The sequence below is a fragment of the Pinus tabuliformis genome, chromosome 4_1, assembly GCF_031772625.1.
Source record: "Pinus tabuliformis cultivar Carrire ecotype Pingquan chromosome 4_1, CPIR1, whole genome shotgun sequence".
NCBI lineage: Eukaryota > Viridiplantae > Streptophyta > Pinopsida > Pinales > Pinaceae > Pinus > Pinus tabuliformis.
This window is the reverse complement of record NC_142303.1, coordinates 137,892,041-137,909,142: the sequence shown is the minus strand read 5'-3', so window position 1 is coordinate 137,909,142 and position 17,102 is coordinate 137,892,041.

Genomic DNA, 17,102 nt, shown 5'->3' with positions numbered 1-17,102 from the left:
GAAATTATCTTTTAGGCTTGCCTTATTCAGATTTCTGAAATCTATACAAATCCTGATGTCGCCATTTTTCTTTCTGACAGGCACCATATTGGAGATCCAGTTTGAATGCCGAACGGGAAAAATAATCTTAGCTTTCAAGAGTTTATTGAGTTCTGATTTTATTTGACTCTCTAAGTTTGGATGTATTTTCCTCAACTTCTGTTGAATTGGTTTCTGTTCGGGAAGCATTGGAATGGTATGCTGGATGATGGATGTATCATATGTCTTTAAATCGTCATATTTCCAAGCGAAAACATGTTTATTTTTCTGTAGCAGTCTAATGAATGCTTCCTTTTCTTCCATGGAAAGTCCTAATCCTAAATTAATGTTTTGAGGATTTTTCTCAGTGCCAAGGTTTATCAATTCAAACCTTAAGGTGGAACTTTGGAGCTTTGTATTGGTCACAGGTTTAAACCTGTCTTTAATATCATAAAGATCCTCAAGCTTCACCACAGGCTTTGGTATTGAGTTTTCCTCGTGTTTTCTCTCATTTGAAAGTCATGCTCGCTTTCCTCAATGATTTGATCATCATAGGACTTTTCAGAAGTTAAAAATTGTAAAATGTCTTCATCGTGATTGAATACTCTCCAATTAGTGACATTGTCAGGAATCGATGGCCTAAAAAGTAATTCTATTGAAAATCTATCTGGGCTATAATCTTCGGAAGGTAGGAGCTTGGAAGCAACATTGGCTAGCAAGTTGGCTGCTGAATTTTGAGACCTGGGGATGGAAGAAATATTGAATGCCGAAAAGTGGGAGGTGAGTTCCTGTACCAGCGACTGATAACGTTTAAGACGGCTAGAAAGACAATGAATTGTATTCCTCACCTGTTTAATAATAATTTCGGAATCTCCAAACACTTTCAAATATTGAACCTTGAGGCCAATTGCTTTATATAGTCCTTGGATTAAGGCTTCATACTCAGCTGTATTATTTGTGCATTCAAATTCCAACCTGCAGGACAGCATTGTTTTTTCTCCCTGAGGGCTAACCAAAATACATCCTGCTCCCGAGCCTTCGCTAGACTTAGACCCATCGAAATATAGTGACCAAAATAAAGAAGTATTAACAATTTTATTTACAGTTTCCTCAGTATCATTAAAACATCTTGACTTATCTGTTTGTGAATAATTTTCAATCTGAGATGTAGAATTGTTTACTGAGAAAGGAGATGGTTGGGCAGTGAAGTTGCCAAAGAATGACTCTGATGAATAATTCCCCAAAATGTTGTTATTAAATGCTATTGGTTGATTTTCTTGTTCAAATTCTGTAGCTGTATGGGTCATGTGTTTCTCCCGATCAATTTTTATTTGATTTGGCTTTCCCTTGTAGGGAAGCCACATATGGGACCAAACGGTAGAAATATAACCATGGAGTTTTTCAGACCAATCCCTACTCAAGATCAAACCATAAAATTTAGGTATATCGACAATTAAGATATCAATTCTTTGAACTACTCTAGGATCAGCTGATAGCCTGATAGTTACTGAGTTGATTTCCCCTAAAACCTGGACTTTAGTCCTATCCAACTGCACAATATGAATAGAGGAATTTTGGGGTTCAATGTTCAGTTTGGAACAAACTGAAGCTGGCATTATATTAGAGGACGCCCCTGAGTCAATCAAACAGTTGTGCAGGTTTCTATTGTAGATCTCATAGGATAGAAGGAAAGGTGGAGTATGAGAATTTGATCTATCTCCAATCAGAACTGCATCAGTAGCTTCGACCATATCAGAAGGTGGTTGACCTGAATCATTTGCAGCTTTAGCACTGGGAAGGGGTGAAGTAGGAACATCATTCAATTCTTTGAGAAGCAATTTTTGCTGATGTTTCAATTTACTAAGTTCAAACATGGTAATGTTTGCCTTAGTCTTTTTCATGTCATCAACAATATTGTAATCCATTGAATCGGATACTACCAATGTCTTAGATGTTGACGGAATATTTGACGTTGAAGGTTGGTTTTGCGGAACTGTTGCAGGTGGTCTTTGGGGGTACCTTTTCCTTTGTTGTAGTAGCACCTGCACTCCTTCTCTTTGAAGTTTTCTGAACAGGTTCGGAGGTACTTTTTGTAGGAATTTACAGGGTAAGTTCCTCAGAAAGAATACCAAAAGGACACCGCTCACAACCAGATCTCAAATCAATACACCAGTATTTTTGACGTGGTTAAAACCCTCAGAGTGCAAGGAGGGAAACAGTCCACGGCCTGTCCCAACGTGGGTACAGACAATTTATTAATCAAAGAATGAAAATTTACATAAGCTTCTCTCATGCACGGATTACCCGAACAATGACCCTCCATGCGCTTTAAATAGAACTCATGGACCAATCGGGTGTCAAGCCACGGATCAAGTGTCGGTAATACCGAGGTGAGAGTGAACCGTCGGATCACTACATATCGTGACCGTCGGATTGTAAGTTACAAAATGTACAACGGTAAAGAAACACACTTTACCTAACTCTAACCTAACTCTATGCTAGACCAAGTTGAACTTAACTATATCCTATGTGTCGGAATATCCTAACATCCCCCCTTAAGAACAACTTGGGATAGGATTGAAGGATTTACAAATATGACACAATAGGAGAAGGAAGGAGGCACTAGAGCCTATCCCCCCTTAGTGACAACTTCCTGAACTCCAAGCATATATCGAAGTTTAGTGAACTTCGCCTCTGTGAGAGCCTTTGTGAAGATGTCTGCAACCTGATCATCCGTTGGACAATATTGCACTTCAAGAACATGGTCATGAATGAGCTTTCTGATGAAGTGCATGTGTAGTTCAATGTGTTTGCTGCGCTGATGCTGGACTGGATCTTTGCATAGCTGAATGGCACTTTGATTATCACACCAAAGTGTGGTTGGATGCTGCTGCTCAAAGCCAAATCTGATAGGATCTGACGAAGCCACAAGGCTTCCTTACTAGCTTCCACGGCACCACGATACTCTGCTTCTGCTGACGAAAGAGAAATGGCAGCCTGTTTCTTACAAGCCCATGTAATAGGTCCTGAACCAAGAGTGAAGACATAACCGGCAGTAGACTTCCGATCATCAAGGTCACCAGCCCAATCAGAATCAGTGAAACCAACTAACAGAGGAGCTGCTTTGGCACTGTAATGAATCCCAAACTGTACTGTACCTCGAACATAACGAAGTATTCTTTTAGCTGCTTTCCAATGACTTTCACGGGGGTTTTGCATAAAACGAGCAACAAGGCCAACAGCAAAGGAAAGATCAGGACGAGTATGGGTTAAATACAAGAGTTTTCCGACAAGTTGACGGTATAAGGTAGCATCAACTTCAGGAGAAGTACAAGAGACTGAAAGTTTGACTCCAGACTGAAAGGGAGAAGGGGCTGGCTTACAGTCTTCCATGTGAAAATGACGAAGAATATCACAAGCATACTTGGACTGGGAAAGGAAAATACCTTCTTGGGATTGCAAGACTTGAAGACCGAGAAAATAGTGTAAGTGTCCTAAGTCTGTCATTTCAAATTTCTTTTTAAGGCTGGACTTCACATGGTTTATAAGGTTGGGATCACTACCAGTAAGAATAAGATCATCAACATAAAGAACAAGGATGATAAGAGAGTTGCCCACTTTCTTGGTGTAGACAGTATTGTCAGAATGACACCTAGAAAAGCCAGATTCTAAAAGAAAGCTATCCATTTTGGCATACCAAGCCCGAGGAGCTTGCTTGAGGCCATAAAGGGATTTCTTAAGTCGACAAACGAGGCTGGAGTCTGTTTGTATGAAGCCAATGGGTTGTTCCATATAGATTTCTTCCTGCAAGTCCCCATGCAAGAAGGCAGATTTAACATCCATTTGATGGACTTCCCATTTTAAAGAGGCAGCAAGGGAAAGAACAAGGCGGATAGAGTTCATTTTGGCAACTGGAGAGAAGGTTTCAGTGTAGTCAATGCCTTCAACCTGTGAAAAGCCCTTAGCAACTAGACGAGCCTTATGTTTATCAACTTTCCCATCTGGTCCATACTTGGTTCTGTAAACCCATTTGCATCTAACAAGTTTGCGTCCCTTTGGTAGAGGAACAAGATCCCATGTATCATTTGTCATCAATGAATGATATTCTTCATTCATAGCTGCTTCCCAATGTGGATGGCCTGAAGCTTCTGCAAAAGTGTCAGGATCATGATTTACTGGAGCTTGAGCCAGTAAAGAAGAGGCTCTTTCAAACTGAGAACGTGTACGTCGCTGATCTGTAGGATCACCGGCAAGATCACCTGCTGCATCCCGAGTAGCACGGACCCATCTTGGAAGTTGAGGATCCTGAGAAGGTGGGGGAGGATTATCATCCTCGCTTTCATCATCAGAAGAAGAAATGTTTTCAAAGATAGAAGAGATAGGAAGAGGTGGCACATCCGCCGGACTAGGCTCGCAGGCCGATTTATTTTCATCAAATTTTACATCTCTTCTAATGATAACATTTTTGGACTTAAATGGAATAAGTCTATAACCTTTTACATCTTCAGAATATCCAACAAAAGTACATTTCTCACTCTTAGGTTCTAAAGCTTTATGCTTTTCATCTGGAATATGGGCCCATGCTTCACTTCCAAACACACGAAAGTGACTTACATCTGGTTTAATGGAACTCCAAGCTTCTTCTGGAGTGATATTCTCTAGAACCTTAGTAGGAGTGCGATTGATTATATAATTTGCACAATTAATTGCTTCGGCCCAAAAACTAAGACTGAGTCCTTTAGATTGCAGCATACAATTAGCCATTTCCTTTAAGGTGCGATTTTTCCTTTCAGCTACACCATTTTGTTGTGGAGTGTATGGAACAGTATGTTGCATTTGAATTCCATTTTCGGTGCAAAAGTTGATGAATGCGTTTTTAACATATTCTCCACCATTATCAGTTCTTAGCTTAAGAATTTGATGTCCAGATTGTTTTTCAACAAATGCTTTGAAGGCCAAAAAAGTGCTAAATACTTCGCTCTTGAGTTTTAAGAAGTATACCCAAGTGCGTCTAGAGAAATCATCAATGAAAGTTAAGAAGTACTTGCAGCCAGAGAATGAAGCAACAGGAAGAGGACCACATAAATCACTGTGCACAAGCTGTAAAGGGGCTGAGGCGTGCCAAGAGGCACGTTTGTCAAAACTGTCCCGATGATGTTTTCCGAGTACACATCCGGAACAAACACCATCTTTGCAAGATACCATAGGAAGACCTGTCACCATATTTTCTTTACATAGATGCTGAAGGGAGCGATAGTTTAAGTGACCAAACCGCTCATGCCAAAGTTTGCTCACTTCATCATTATGAGCAACAAACACTGAGGGAAGATGGGATGACCCAAAGTTGTGAAACTTATACAACCTTTTGGAATCATCAGCAAGACCAGTAGCTAGAATCTGTTTAGGATCTTTTAGATCCTTGATTACAACATCATGAGGTGAAAATTCAACAATTTTACCTTCACCTGAATGAGTTATCTGATAGACAGATAGAAGGTTGCAGGATAAGTTTGGAACACATAATACATCATTGAACTGACCATTGTCTAGATGAACAGTTCCAGTCCCTACAACATTAAGAGATCTATCATCACCAACATATATATTTTTGGTGTTACAATCATTTAAAGAAGAAAACATGGCTTGGTTTTTGGCCATGTGACAAGAGGCTCCAGAATCAATGAGCCACTCATGAGAATGAGAAGAAGAAGAAGATACATTTAATGCATAACCAGACTGAGATGATTGACGATGACATGCAGAAAGTGCCGTTCCGGAAGTTGAAGTTGAAGTAGGCTCCAGATGGATGTTATGTTTCTTCATTGCGGCTTCCAAGGCTTCCATCTTCTTAAAGCATTTAGATTCTAAGTGGCCATCTCGATTACAAAAGTTACAATGTCTGTCAGTCCTCTTCCATTTGTTTTTATTGGTCTTGTCATTTTGCTGAAATGATCTTTCATCTTGAGGCTGAGTTGGTTTAGGACCATTCCTTTGAGGATAAGACTTCTTAGGATTCTTTGAATTTGGTTGCTGCTGGGCGGCTAACGCTTTCGAGGAAGAGTTTCCAAGATTAAGAAGACCAAGGTGTAAGAGTTTTTCTTGTTCTCTTATTAAGGAATCACAAAAGGAGTCAAAGGAAGGGGGTTTGTAGTCTTTGCCTTGACAAATGAAAGCTTCCCTTGTAGAATGGAAAGTGGAAACAAATACAGAGTAGGCTGGTCCCAACTTAGTAAGGATGGAATAAATAAGGTTACCATCTTCTTTCTTAACTTTAACACCTTCCAAGAGATATCTAAGGGTCTTGAATTTGGACAAGAAATCTTCAATGCAAGAAAAATTATTAGGATCCAAAGTAAGCAACTCATTCTCAAGTTGATGGGCTCTAATTTCATTTTTAATCCCAAAAACTTTAGCAAGTTTTTCTAATGCTTCATGAGGAGTTTCAATTTCTGCAATGTGGAATCTAAGATCAGGAGAAACAGACATTCCTATCAAACCACGTGCTTGATCTTGTCTATTTTCCCATTTTTCGGCCTTGTCTTCATCTTTGGGTTTCTTCTCTTGGTCTGTGGCTATTCTGAAGAGACCTTTACTTCTAAGTAAATCTCCCATGTAGGCTACCCATTGGAAGTAGTTAGTGCTGTCAAGAATGACTTGGCATGGACTTTCCATTTTTTGAAAAAAAAACTGAAGCTGAAGATGCTGAAAGTAAGTGGTCCAATGGATAGATCTCGAAAAAATAGGCGGTTTTAAAAAAAACGGCTCTGAAAAAGGCTTCCGGATGAAGAAGTTATGGCTTTTTGAAAAAAAATTGTTGACGTTGCCGGCAAAGTGCGCGAATGTGCGGGAATGAAAAAATCCGCCCCCACAAAATGGAGACTTGAACCCAAGACCTCTACTCTCTTAAAAAGTCTTTGAACCAATTGATCTATACAAAATATTTGAGAGAGAGAGAGAGAGAGAGAGAGAGGGGGGGGGGGCCTCGATTTGCGTGCTTGCCTTGGGAAGGCTCTTTTCCCCTACAAAACACAAAACACAAAACCCAACACGAATATGCAAAGAAAAACGAACCTTACGGCTCAAAGTTAGCTTTAGCCAAAAAACTAGAATTTTTAAAAAAAATCTCAAAGTTAGCTTTTAACCGAAAAACTAAATATTTTTCTCAATGTTTCTGATTTTCCAAGATCACACTAAGGTGCAGGGAAAAGAGCATACGCATGAGAAAAATCCTTTCTTTCTGTTTCTGATTTGCCCAGATCGCACAGAGTCGCAGGGCAAAGAGCATACGCAGAAATGAAAGGTATAGATCCGGGAAAAAAAAAAGGCTAAATAAACCGAAACCGAAATAAGCAGAGAGAAAATGACAGTAAACTGCAAAAAAAACACTGTATACCTCCCGATCTGAAAAATGACGCAGCTAGGGCTACCGGAAACCTTTTCGCGTGAAACGAAAGGGGTTCCTCACTGAAACAGATGCTCCGAACGCAACAGAGCAGTCCTCTCGGCCCGAAAGCAGTCAGAAACAGCAGATCTAGGAAACGACAGCCGCATGCAGTTCTACCGGCTTCAGATTTGGATCACCAACGGACGCGGCCCTCAAATAGCTCTGATACCATGTAGGAATTTACAGGGTAAGTTCCTCAGAAAGAATACCAAAAGGACACCGCTCACAACCAGATCTCAAATCAATACACCAGTATTTTTGACGTGGTTAAAACCCTCAGAGTGCAAGGAGGGAAACAGTCCACGGCCTGTCCCAACGTGGGTACAGACAATTTATTAATCAAAGAATGAAAATTTACATAAGCTTCTCTCATGCACGGATTACCCGAACAATGACCCTCCATGCGCTTTAAATAGAACTCATGGACCAATCGGGTGTCAAGCCACGGATCAAGTGTCGGTAATACCGAGGTGAGAGTGAACCGTCGGATCACTACATATCGTGACCGTCGGATTGTAAGTTACAAAATGTACAACGGTAAAGAAACACACTTTACCTAACTCTAACCTAACTCTATGCTAGACCAAGTTGAACTTAACTATATCCTATGTGTCGGAATATCCTAACACTTTTACTCCTAGTAGTGACAGGAAACGCTTCTTCTTCATTTTTTGTATCGGAGTTAGGCAATATAAAATCCCACATTCCATGACATTCAACAACTTCCTCTTCTTTATCAGTTGGTGAGACTGTTTCTTCTTCTCCTTCTTCAGGATCTGAATCTGCCTTAGATATAACATTCGGTAGTTTTGATTCAGTTTTCTTGTAATTCTTAAAGGGCCTTTTGGTTGAGGTTTCAGCTACTTGTTTTTTGATTTCGACCATTTCATTTGACATAGTCTTGAGGACCTTTTGTAGACCCTCCATGTCATATGGATCTTTAGGGGTTTTCTTCTTTGAATCATCTTTAAAAGAAACTTTTTTGGTTTTTCTATCTTTAAGAGCAGCTTTCTTCTCTAGAGCATTAATACGTTTCTCCACAGCAAGTGCTTCTTTCATGTTTTCAGCTAAAGTTGGTTTTCCAACCCTGCCTACAAAAATAGCTATATAGGGAGGTAGGGCAGTTATATACCACTCGCTTCTGATTTGCTCACTTGGTTTGGAGGCCGTTGGGATTTTGTTCAAGAGTTTATTGAATCGCGCATTAAATTCTTTAATCAGTTCCCTATGCTCTATCCTAAGATTGGAGAGATCATTTATTAATGTAGCTAAAGACCTATCATCACCATACTTAGTAAGAAACTGTTCTTGGCAAGTTGTCCAACTGGTAATGGAACTAGAAGGCAAGGAAAAATACTAGGATCCTACTGATCCTTGCAAAGTATAAGGGAAAAGCCTAACGACAACATCTTGCTCTGTTACTCCCTTCAAATTAACTGCTAACATGAAGTTATTAATATGTTCCTCAGCTTGTGTTCCATCATCTGGATTAAACTTGGGTAGCCATTTCTCAGGAGCATCAGGTAATGCATGCAATGGTGCAGGCATGTTGACTGCACCAAGCCTAGTCCATGGATCTGCCATTGTAACCGCAGTAGTGGATGATACTACTGTTGAAATTCTAGATGTCTGGGAAGGAGTTGATATTGAGGATTGCGTAGGTTGGGATGTTGAAGTTGCTAATCCCTGATGAACAACAATGTGTGATGAGGGAGTGGATGGTTGACTTCGCACTGGGGAAGATGAGATGGAGGATGTGGATGAAAGTGCTTCACTGTCAGATCCTTCAGTGTTCTTCTTTGCCTTTTTCCTTATGGGTAAAGGGAACTCAGTAGGTTCAATACCGAGCTTTCCACTCTGAAGTCTAGTGAGAGGGTGAGGTAAATTGAATTGCGAAGTTACACTTCTTTGAGATACCTCAGATTTCTGTGGTGATATCGAGAAGCTCTGAAGTTTATGGATAAGTGACTGAACTTCAGGAGATTCAAGACTTAATTGTTCTGGAGTATTGTGGGTTTGAGCAGTGGTAGTTGGTTCCTCTTCTTCTTGTTTGGATACTGGAGATCCAACATGCAATTGGGAAGTACAAGGTGATGTGGAGGGAGAATTACTCTTAGAATGGTCTGTAGATTTGGGTTTGCTTTCCATTCACAGTTGAGGCCCTCCTTCTAGCGCCAAAAATGTTGATTCCACGAAAATCATTGTATCAACATTGGGGGATAACCACCCGGTCCGGACCTTAATACAACTCCTTCTCCATTTGGAATGGTGGCTCCGACTGGGTATAATGGGACCAGTTTCCCAATAATGAATAAAAGGGGTAGATGAATGATTGAATATCTAATCTAACGATAGGTGAATAATTTAATCTATCAGAAAAAATAAAAGAACTACTACTAATCCCGGGAACTATTATTTTCTTAAATGTAGCGCTTGATGATCTTTGTTTATTGATAGGCATATAGATGACTCTATCTAATAAACATAGACATTTATTCATTCAATGATTACTTTGTTTAAATAGTTAAAGAAAGTGATTAACACAATATTGCTACACTTATCATTTATATTATCGATACATATATGATCAAAAGAAAAGCATGCTGTAAACATCCAATAGTGGAAGGAATAAAGAATGCTGTTAAAAACACATGCATATATCCGATAATAGCAAAAGCGATCAAACAACAATTCATATAAAAAGAATGAACTCAGACACAGATAATAGTACCATATGAGCTGCTAATCACTCCCAATATCAATCGCTATTTGAAATTCTTCTTCCGACTCAGAAATACTTTCAAACAAAGACAGTAGTGCACATCTGCATAAAAGCTTCGTTGTCAAAATCAGAATAATTGGCCCAATTTTATAAAAGAATATGGCTGAAGTACAGTAGTGCAACTTCAGGTTTTAAGTCATATACAAAACTTACGACCCTTTCTAAATACATGAAAGGGTTTATAAATACTTGATTAAGCTAACTACCTATGAAACTAAAATCCTACTTAATTGGTATAACTTGATTTGGAATATCTCTTTCACGACAATCTGGCAGTCGGCGGCATGAATCATCACTTAGGCTGTTTGCCTTTAGACCTGAGCTGGCATATCGCAAGCATTGGTTCCACTTCTGGTGGTCTGTTGAGACGAGAATTGAGTTGGGCAGCATAGGTGGCATCCTGTATATCGGGAATGATATACCCGATTGCATCCATGAGGCATTTGAGGGCGGCTCTCTAGCTGTATGGTTTGACTAAGAAGAACCAATAGGTGTCCCATGTCAAACTATTAATTCCTGCGATAAGTCTCCCATTTTTCTCTAGTTCTGGATAACATGATTGCTCCAATGTTTTAGCCGCTGTCAATTTACCTGGGGTACATTGAGAAATCATGTTAGACAAGTAGAGAGTATCATTAACCAATTCAACCAAATTACTTGTGGTTAATTTGCATCTTGAAATTGCTCTCTCTGCTTTCATTAACTGGGACTGCCATTCCGTAAATAATATCTCCTTATGTGATTCTAGGATTTTTGGCAAATTAGCCGCCTGTCCCTCATCGGTGTCTTGCCACTCAAGAAAATTAGTTAGTGTTTCATCGACTTGATCCAAGTCTGTTCTAGCTTTTTCCGATTTTTCACCTATTGATGTCGTCAAGTCGCATAAAGGTTCCGCCTGGGCGATTTGTTGACATAAAAGCTTTATCTGTGTTATCAATGCCTTGTTTATCTGTAATGCCTCTGCTCTGAATTCAGCTAGTTGTGGAAGATTCTTTGTTTTCTCTAGTTGGGCTGATAGTTGAGCAATTTGCTCATCTTTCGACTTCAACATTTTTTCATTCACTGCTTTTAGTTGTGCCAATGCCTCAGACAGCTCTTTCTGCTTTTGAGCTGCATTGTAATCAATCCTCTGTTTTTCTTCCTGCAATTGTTTATTCAATTGATTATTTATTTGTTGCTGTGTAAACAATTGTCGTTCTGCTTGCTCTGCCTTCTACTATGCCTCTGATAGTTGTGCTTGTAGTGAAAAGATCTCCTGGTCTTTTCCTTTTAATAAATTACTCACCTCTGATGCCTTTTCTATTGTAGCTGCCGAATAGGCTCCAGCATATTGGGATAGTTTTGTTAGGTCATCAGAGGGATCAAATTCCTCTTTCCAAACCATGTTGCCCGTCACTGTTTGTTCTGGGAATAGGGAAGGTTGATCAGTCCTTCTCCTTTTCCGCTGTCGTTTTACTACAACCGTGTGTTTTGGGCTGTAAAAGACATCTAAGGGAGGAATTTATTCTACTTGCAAAATAATCTGATCTGAGGGATCCTTAGGGATTATCTCTACTTCTTTAGAACTGGGTAGGCCGCTGGTTCCACTTGGAACCTGTTTTGAAGTTGTCTCCTATGTGTCAGCCGCTTTTGATGTTTTGGCTTCCTTCGAGCACTCAAGATTGTTGATGATTGAGTCAAATTGCTGCCATTCTTGGAGAAATTTCGGGTCAATCTGGGCATCTACATTCACCTCTGTGTTGCTCTGTTCCTGCTCTTTTGTCTGGGTTTCCTCTTGTTTTTTCATATGCACTTCCTCCTATTTTTTTGATGTAACAGGAGGTTCCTTAGTGAGTCGCTGCTCAGGCTCGCTTGATTCTGCCGTTGGGGTTGTTGCTAACAGATCTAGGGGCAGAGTTTGCAACCTCTGTTCTCTAAGTCTGTTGAATTCAACCAACCCGTCATCCTTATATTCCATTCTGGCCAGCGATTTAACTTGGGACATTGACTCGGCTGAGGAGAACAGGTCATCGAACATATCTTCTTTATGATCAAACTTTGTCAATTTTGCCTATTCAAGTGCATTATAGGCGACTTTGTTTGGATCAAATCGCCTATTAGGAAGAGTTGCTAGACTTAATGCCTTTATTTTTTCAGCTTCTTTCTCTGCATGTTTAAAGTCATGCAGAGTGTAGACACCGCATCTTAGAGGAAAAGAGGGCCAAACCTGCTTCTTTTTGTTCTTTAAAGTTAGTGTAACTCCTTCGGATGTAATCTGATAGGCTATCTCCCTATCCAACAGTTTATCAGGTATGTATAAAGGGAGGACATGAGGTTTGGCTTGACTGCCAAAAATTCTTACATAGTTAAATTTTTCCTCTCCGAACCATCTCCCTATGGATGTCAAATCAACCCCTGCTTGGTAGGAAATCTTAGGAGCAGGTCTATCAAAAATAGAGTAGTGAATGGGTAACATAAAACCATTGCAAACTTGATATAAATGATGCTTATAGTAAGTTTTCCACAACTTCTAATGGTATATATGGATGGGCATGGGGTCTTGTGGAGTCCACCTCCATCCAAGCACAGGAAATTCAGAATTAAAACACAGGGTGTCCAAGATATAAGCCCTATAGTAGAATGGGGGAATACACCTTTCAGTGATGCGGGTTTTGCTTCTAAAATCAAGAACTGCGGTTGCTAGCTTATCCGACAGTACAGTTGCCCAATCCATTATTTCACTATTACATGCTGCCTCCATCAAAGGAACCATTTCTATAGTGAAATTAGCGGAATCATGTAACCCCCAAAATCTACACATCATTATCCTAACGTAACAATGAGGAGAACACAGAGAATCGACAGAGTACTTACCCGAAGACTCATGCTTGTGTTTTGCTGGATTTTGCCTCCAATTTTGAATGGGTTCAGATTCAATTTCGTTCTCTTCTCTGAATTTCTCCAGGAATGCCTTGTTGTACTTCCTCTCTGGTACAGGAAAATGATACATTTGCCTCAAATCATTAGGTTGAAATGAACTGAAGATTCTCCCATCCATGGCACAAAAGGTTCTGTCTGTAATTTGGATTTCTTCAATTTCCCACCTCACTACATCCGTATATGGGAGAATTTGTTCCCGGGCTGCTATCCGATGAAGGAAAGAGTCAACTAAATCCTTTAGAGTAGCATCAGATTTTCGAGTCGTATCTGTTGTGGCTTGTACTACTGTCACCTCGGGTTCTTCGGCCTCAATCAAATTATAGGTACTTTGCCAAGTAGTTTTGCTGAGTCCTAGACATGTAGTGTCGGATATCAATCCTTTTCTTTTAGTTCCTGGATCAGCGATGAGTTGTCCTGTGGTTGGCGAAGCGGAGGCTATTGCAGTCTTCTTAGACTTCTTCCCCATCCTGCTTAAATCTACTGCTTCAGAAGAGCTCTGCACAGGAGTGAAAATGAACGTAATACAGAGAATTGGTAGCGCAAACCAAATATGAGCGAGATATATTAATCACTGCATGATGAAGGATTAACTTAAAGTGGCTGCGGATACAATTTGTGAAAAGATTTTTTAGAATTACTATTCCATTAAATGGCCATTAAAACCTATCAATCCTTTAAATTCCCATCATATCGTTTATTGGCCGAATGATTCGTTTAAGCGTGTCTTGGATGTTTTGGCGGTTGAGCGCAAGTGAATCGCTATTGGGAAGATAAGGCCTTTAATACGAATTAACCGTAATATCCCTGCTCTTATCAATTTTTTTTTTGAAATTTGCACTTTTAGCTTTATCTCAATCAGCCGTCAAGGAAAAATTAAATCGTTATATTGGTTCCTTTTGGAATCCCCGATTGCTGATAGTGATATTGCATCACATCGGGAGTATTAACTAAGAACTTTGAAAAGCATGCATGGGACATCTCCGATCGCCGATAGCGATATCGCATCGCATCGGAGTGAAAGGGACTTTTGTTATGATAACTCGTTATTGCCGATATCCGATAGCCTTTTGGGTGTTTTTGCGTCAGAGAAAACCAATGGGACTTTAAGTTATGCCTCCTTTGTCATTGTGACATGCGATCTTGCGATCGCTTTATCGCAATGATAAAAGATTACTCATTTATATATTATAAGACCAATTAATTGGTTTATCAAAAAGGTTTTGTAATATTTTCATTTTGTTTTCGGATCTTTTTGAATAATACTAAGTTGATACCAATTAAAATAAAAAGGGGCCCATTTCATATTATAGTTTTGAGAATAAACTTAATATGAAATCGGGGGTTGTTGTAGAGCACAACACACTCTCAGCAATACTTCCGGAGGGCACCCTTGCGAAGCTTGGGGGCTTGCACCAGCATAGGTTGTTGTTAGGAGGTTAGCATAACTTCCTCTGTTACCTTTGTTGATAGGACTAGGCCATCATTATCCTAGACTATCTTCGGAAGGCCCCTTACTTCACTTTCCCGTATTTTGGTGTCCAGTCCTCATCACCCGGAGCGGAAATACTTGAAAGTTGTTTGACTGGTTGACATCTTTTAGGGACTTTTTAGTGTGTGCTCTATGCTCTTAGTTGGCCTAGCTTTCATTTTTTCTTGAGTCTTTAATTAGATCTTAATAAAAAATTCAAAGTGGCTGACCGATTGCCTGGACAGTCTCAAAGACTTCGTGGTCTTTCACCACCAAGTTTAGAGCCTTCTCCTAGAAGACGCAGAGGTAATACTGCTAGTGGGTCTCATCCCGTGGTAGCTGATGCATTGGGGATTAATCCTCCCCCTGGGGGCATTAGTGTTCAAGATAGGCCTGGTACTTCCACAGAACTAGAGAGGAACACCCCAGTTCTTTCTTGAGTTCTCTTTCAATCGAAAGATAACATTGAGGCAGAAGAACTCCAAGAGTCGTTAGCGGATCCAAATTCTCCTCTACCTTCTAGTTATCCAGATATATTACAATACGTTGGGACTTCGATGCATAGACTGTCAAGTCCAAGTCTTATTACGCGTTTACCTTCGATGACCACCACTAGAAGCATGGCTTCTACCACAAGTGCTACAACTATGCAGACTCCAACATCAGTACAAGGGGGAGGAACTATTTCCATCCCCTCTGCATCTTTATTTGGGTCTTTTGCTAGCACATCCTTAGTTGGGTCTACCTCCATTCCTTCTACGAGTGGAAATTCCCAGGCCAATGCATCTAGTTCTGGGTTTTTCTCGTTTGGCACCTATTCACAGGGTATTCCGTCAGTTCCATTTAGTGCCTCCACATCCATGATGGGTGGATCGGCTTCATTTCATGGCTTTCCTTTTGGAAGTGTTCATATACCACATTCCAACCCAATGATAGGATCTATGCCTTTTTCTTCTACACGATAAGGCAGTAATCCCTTTCAAGGTTAGACTAACTATGTTGTTAGTGGCATAGGAACTGGGAATCCGTTTTTCAGCCAACAAGGGAATAGGACGTACTCCACAGTTAGTTCATTTCGAAGTCTTCCTCCCTTAGCTTCTGCTTGGAATCCTTATCAGGGGTTATCGACTCCTTATAATGCCTTACGAGGGAGCTTCGCTGGTTATGGAGGTTTTTCGACCAGAGTTGGTCAAACTCCGAGTTTTGTTGGATCACAAAGTTCACCTTTTGATTAAGCTAGTTTTGCTGGTTACTTCGGGTAGCTTGGTACCTTACAAAATCTAGGCCAATCTTTCCAGAACTTTGGGAACTCTGCCCAATCTGGGTGGAAACCCCAAGGTCCTCCTAGGCATCCTTTTTTGGCAACGTTGAATTTTCCAGATCTCACAAAATTGACAAACGATCCAATCAAATACAATCTGGCCTGGCCTCAAGTCCCAACCAAACTCCCATCAGACATTCCAAAGTTCAAGGGGAAGGGTGGTGAAGACCTAGGTGACCATGTAACCACATTCCATTTGGGGTGCTCATCAAACTCCCTCATCAATGAATCGATCGTGTTGAGACTTTTTCAACGCACCTTAATTGGCAATGCGGCCAAGTGATATATCGAGTTTCTAGGGGGCAGCTTTACATCTTTCGCCAATTTCGCTAACATTTTCCAAAATCATTTCCAGTTGCTAGTCCGATATGATGACGGAACTGAACTTCTGCCCAATTTCCGTCAGGATACGACAACTCACATTTCTGATCATATTCAGGAATGGAGACGAAGAAAGAGGCTCATTCAAGCCAAAATTCCTCCTGAATACCTTCTCGAATGGTTTTGGAAATCCTTACAACCCGAGATCTCTAAGGATGTCTCTCTGTCTGGAGTCTATTCTGAAGAGCAAGCTATTTTTAGGGCCCAATAGTTAGAATTGATTTACTCTTAGTTTGGGATTCTACAAAGAATCTTTCCTGATGCTCCTGGGACTAAGGTTGATATAGCCATGTTGAAGCCAGGTCCCCATGCGGATGGTATCGTTGGATCCATAGACACCATTGCAGTGAACTTGTTGAGCCAATTCCAGTAGTTGACTTTAAAAACTGCTCCTACCAATCAAGTCACATCGTCTAACCCATCGTCTTCTCAACCCTCTTCATTTAATGTCGTCCAATCTTCCAACCCCAAAGGAAATCAAAATTTCAATGGGAAAAAGAAAGGACGAGGTAAGAAAAATAGTCAAGATGGGAAGACTGACACAAATAAACATGGCAATAATTTTGGTGGTGGTGGGAATGAGTCTAGAAATAAAGTCAAGTTTCCATGCAAGCTATGCAGTGGAGATGATTTAACTCATCTCTGCCCAAAAATTCAAAATGCTCAATGCTTTTTAGGGTAGCAAGGGACTTCTATCTCTCAAGTTGTCTTAACCAACCCTTTTCCCCAAGGGCAGTAGTTGCTTGCTCGCACAAATTCAAATCCTGTT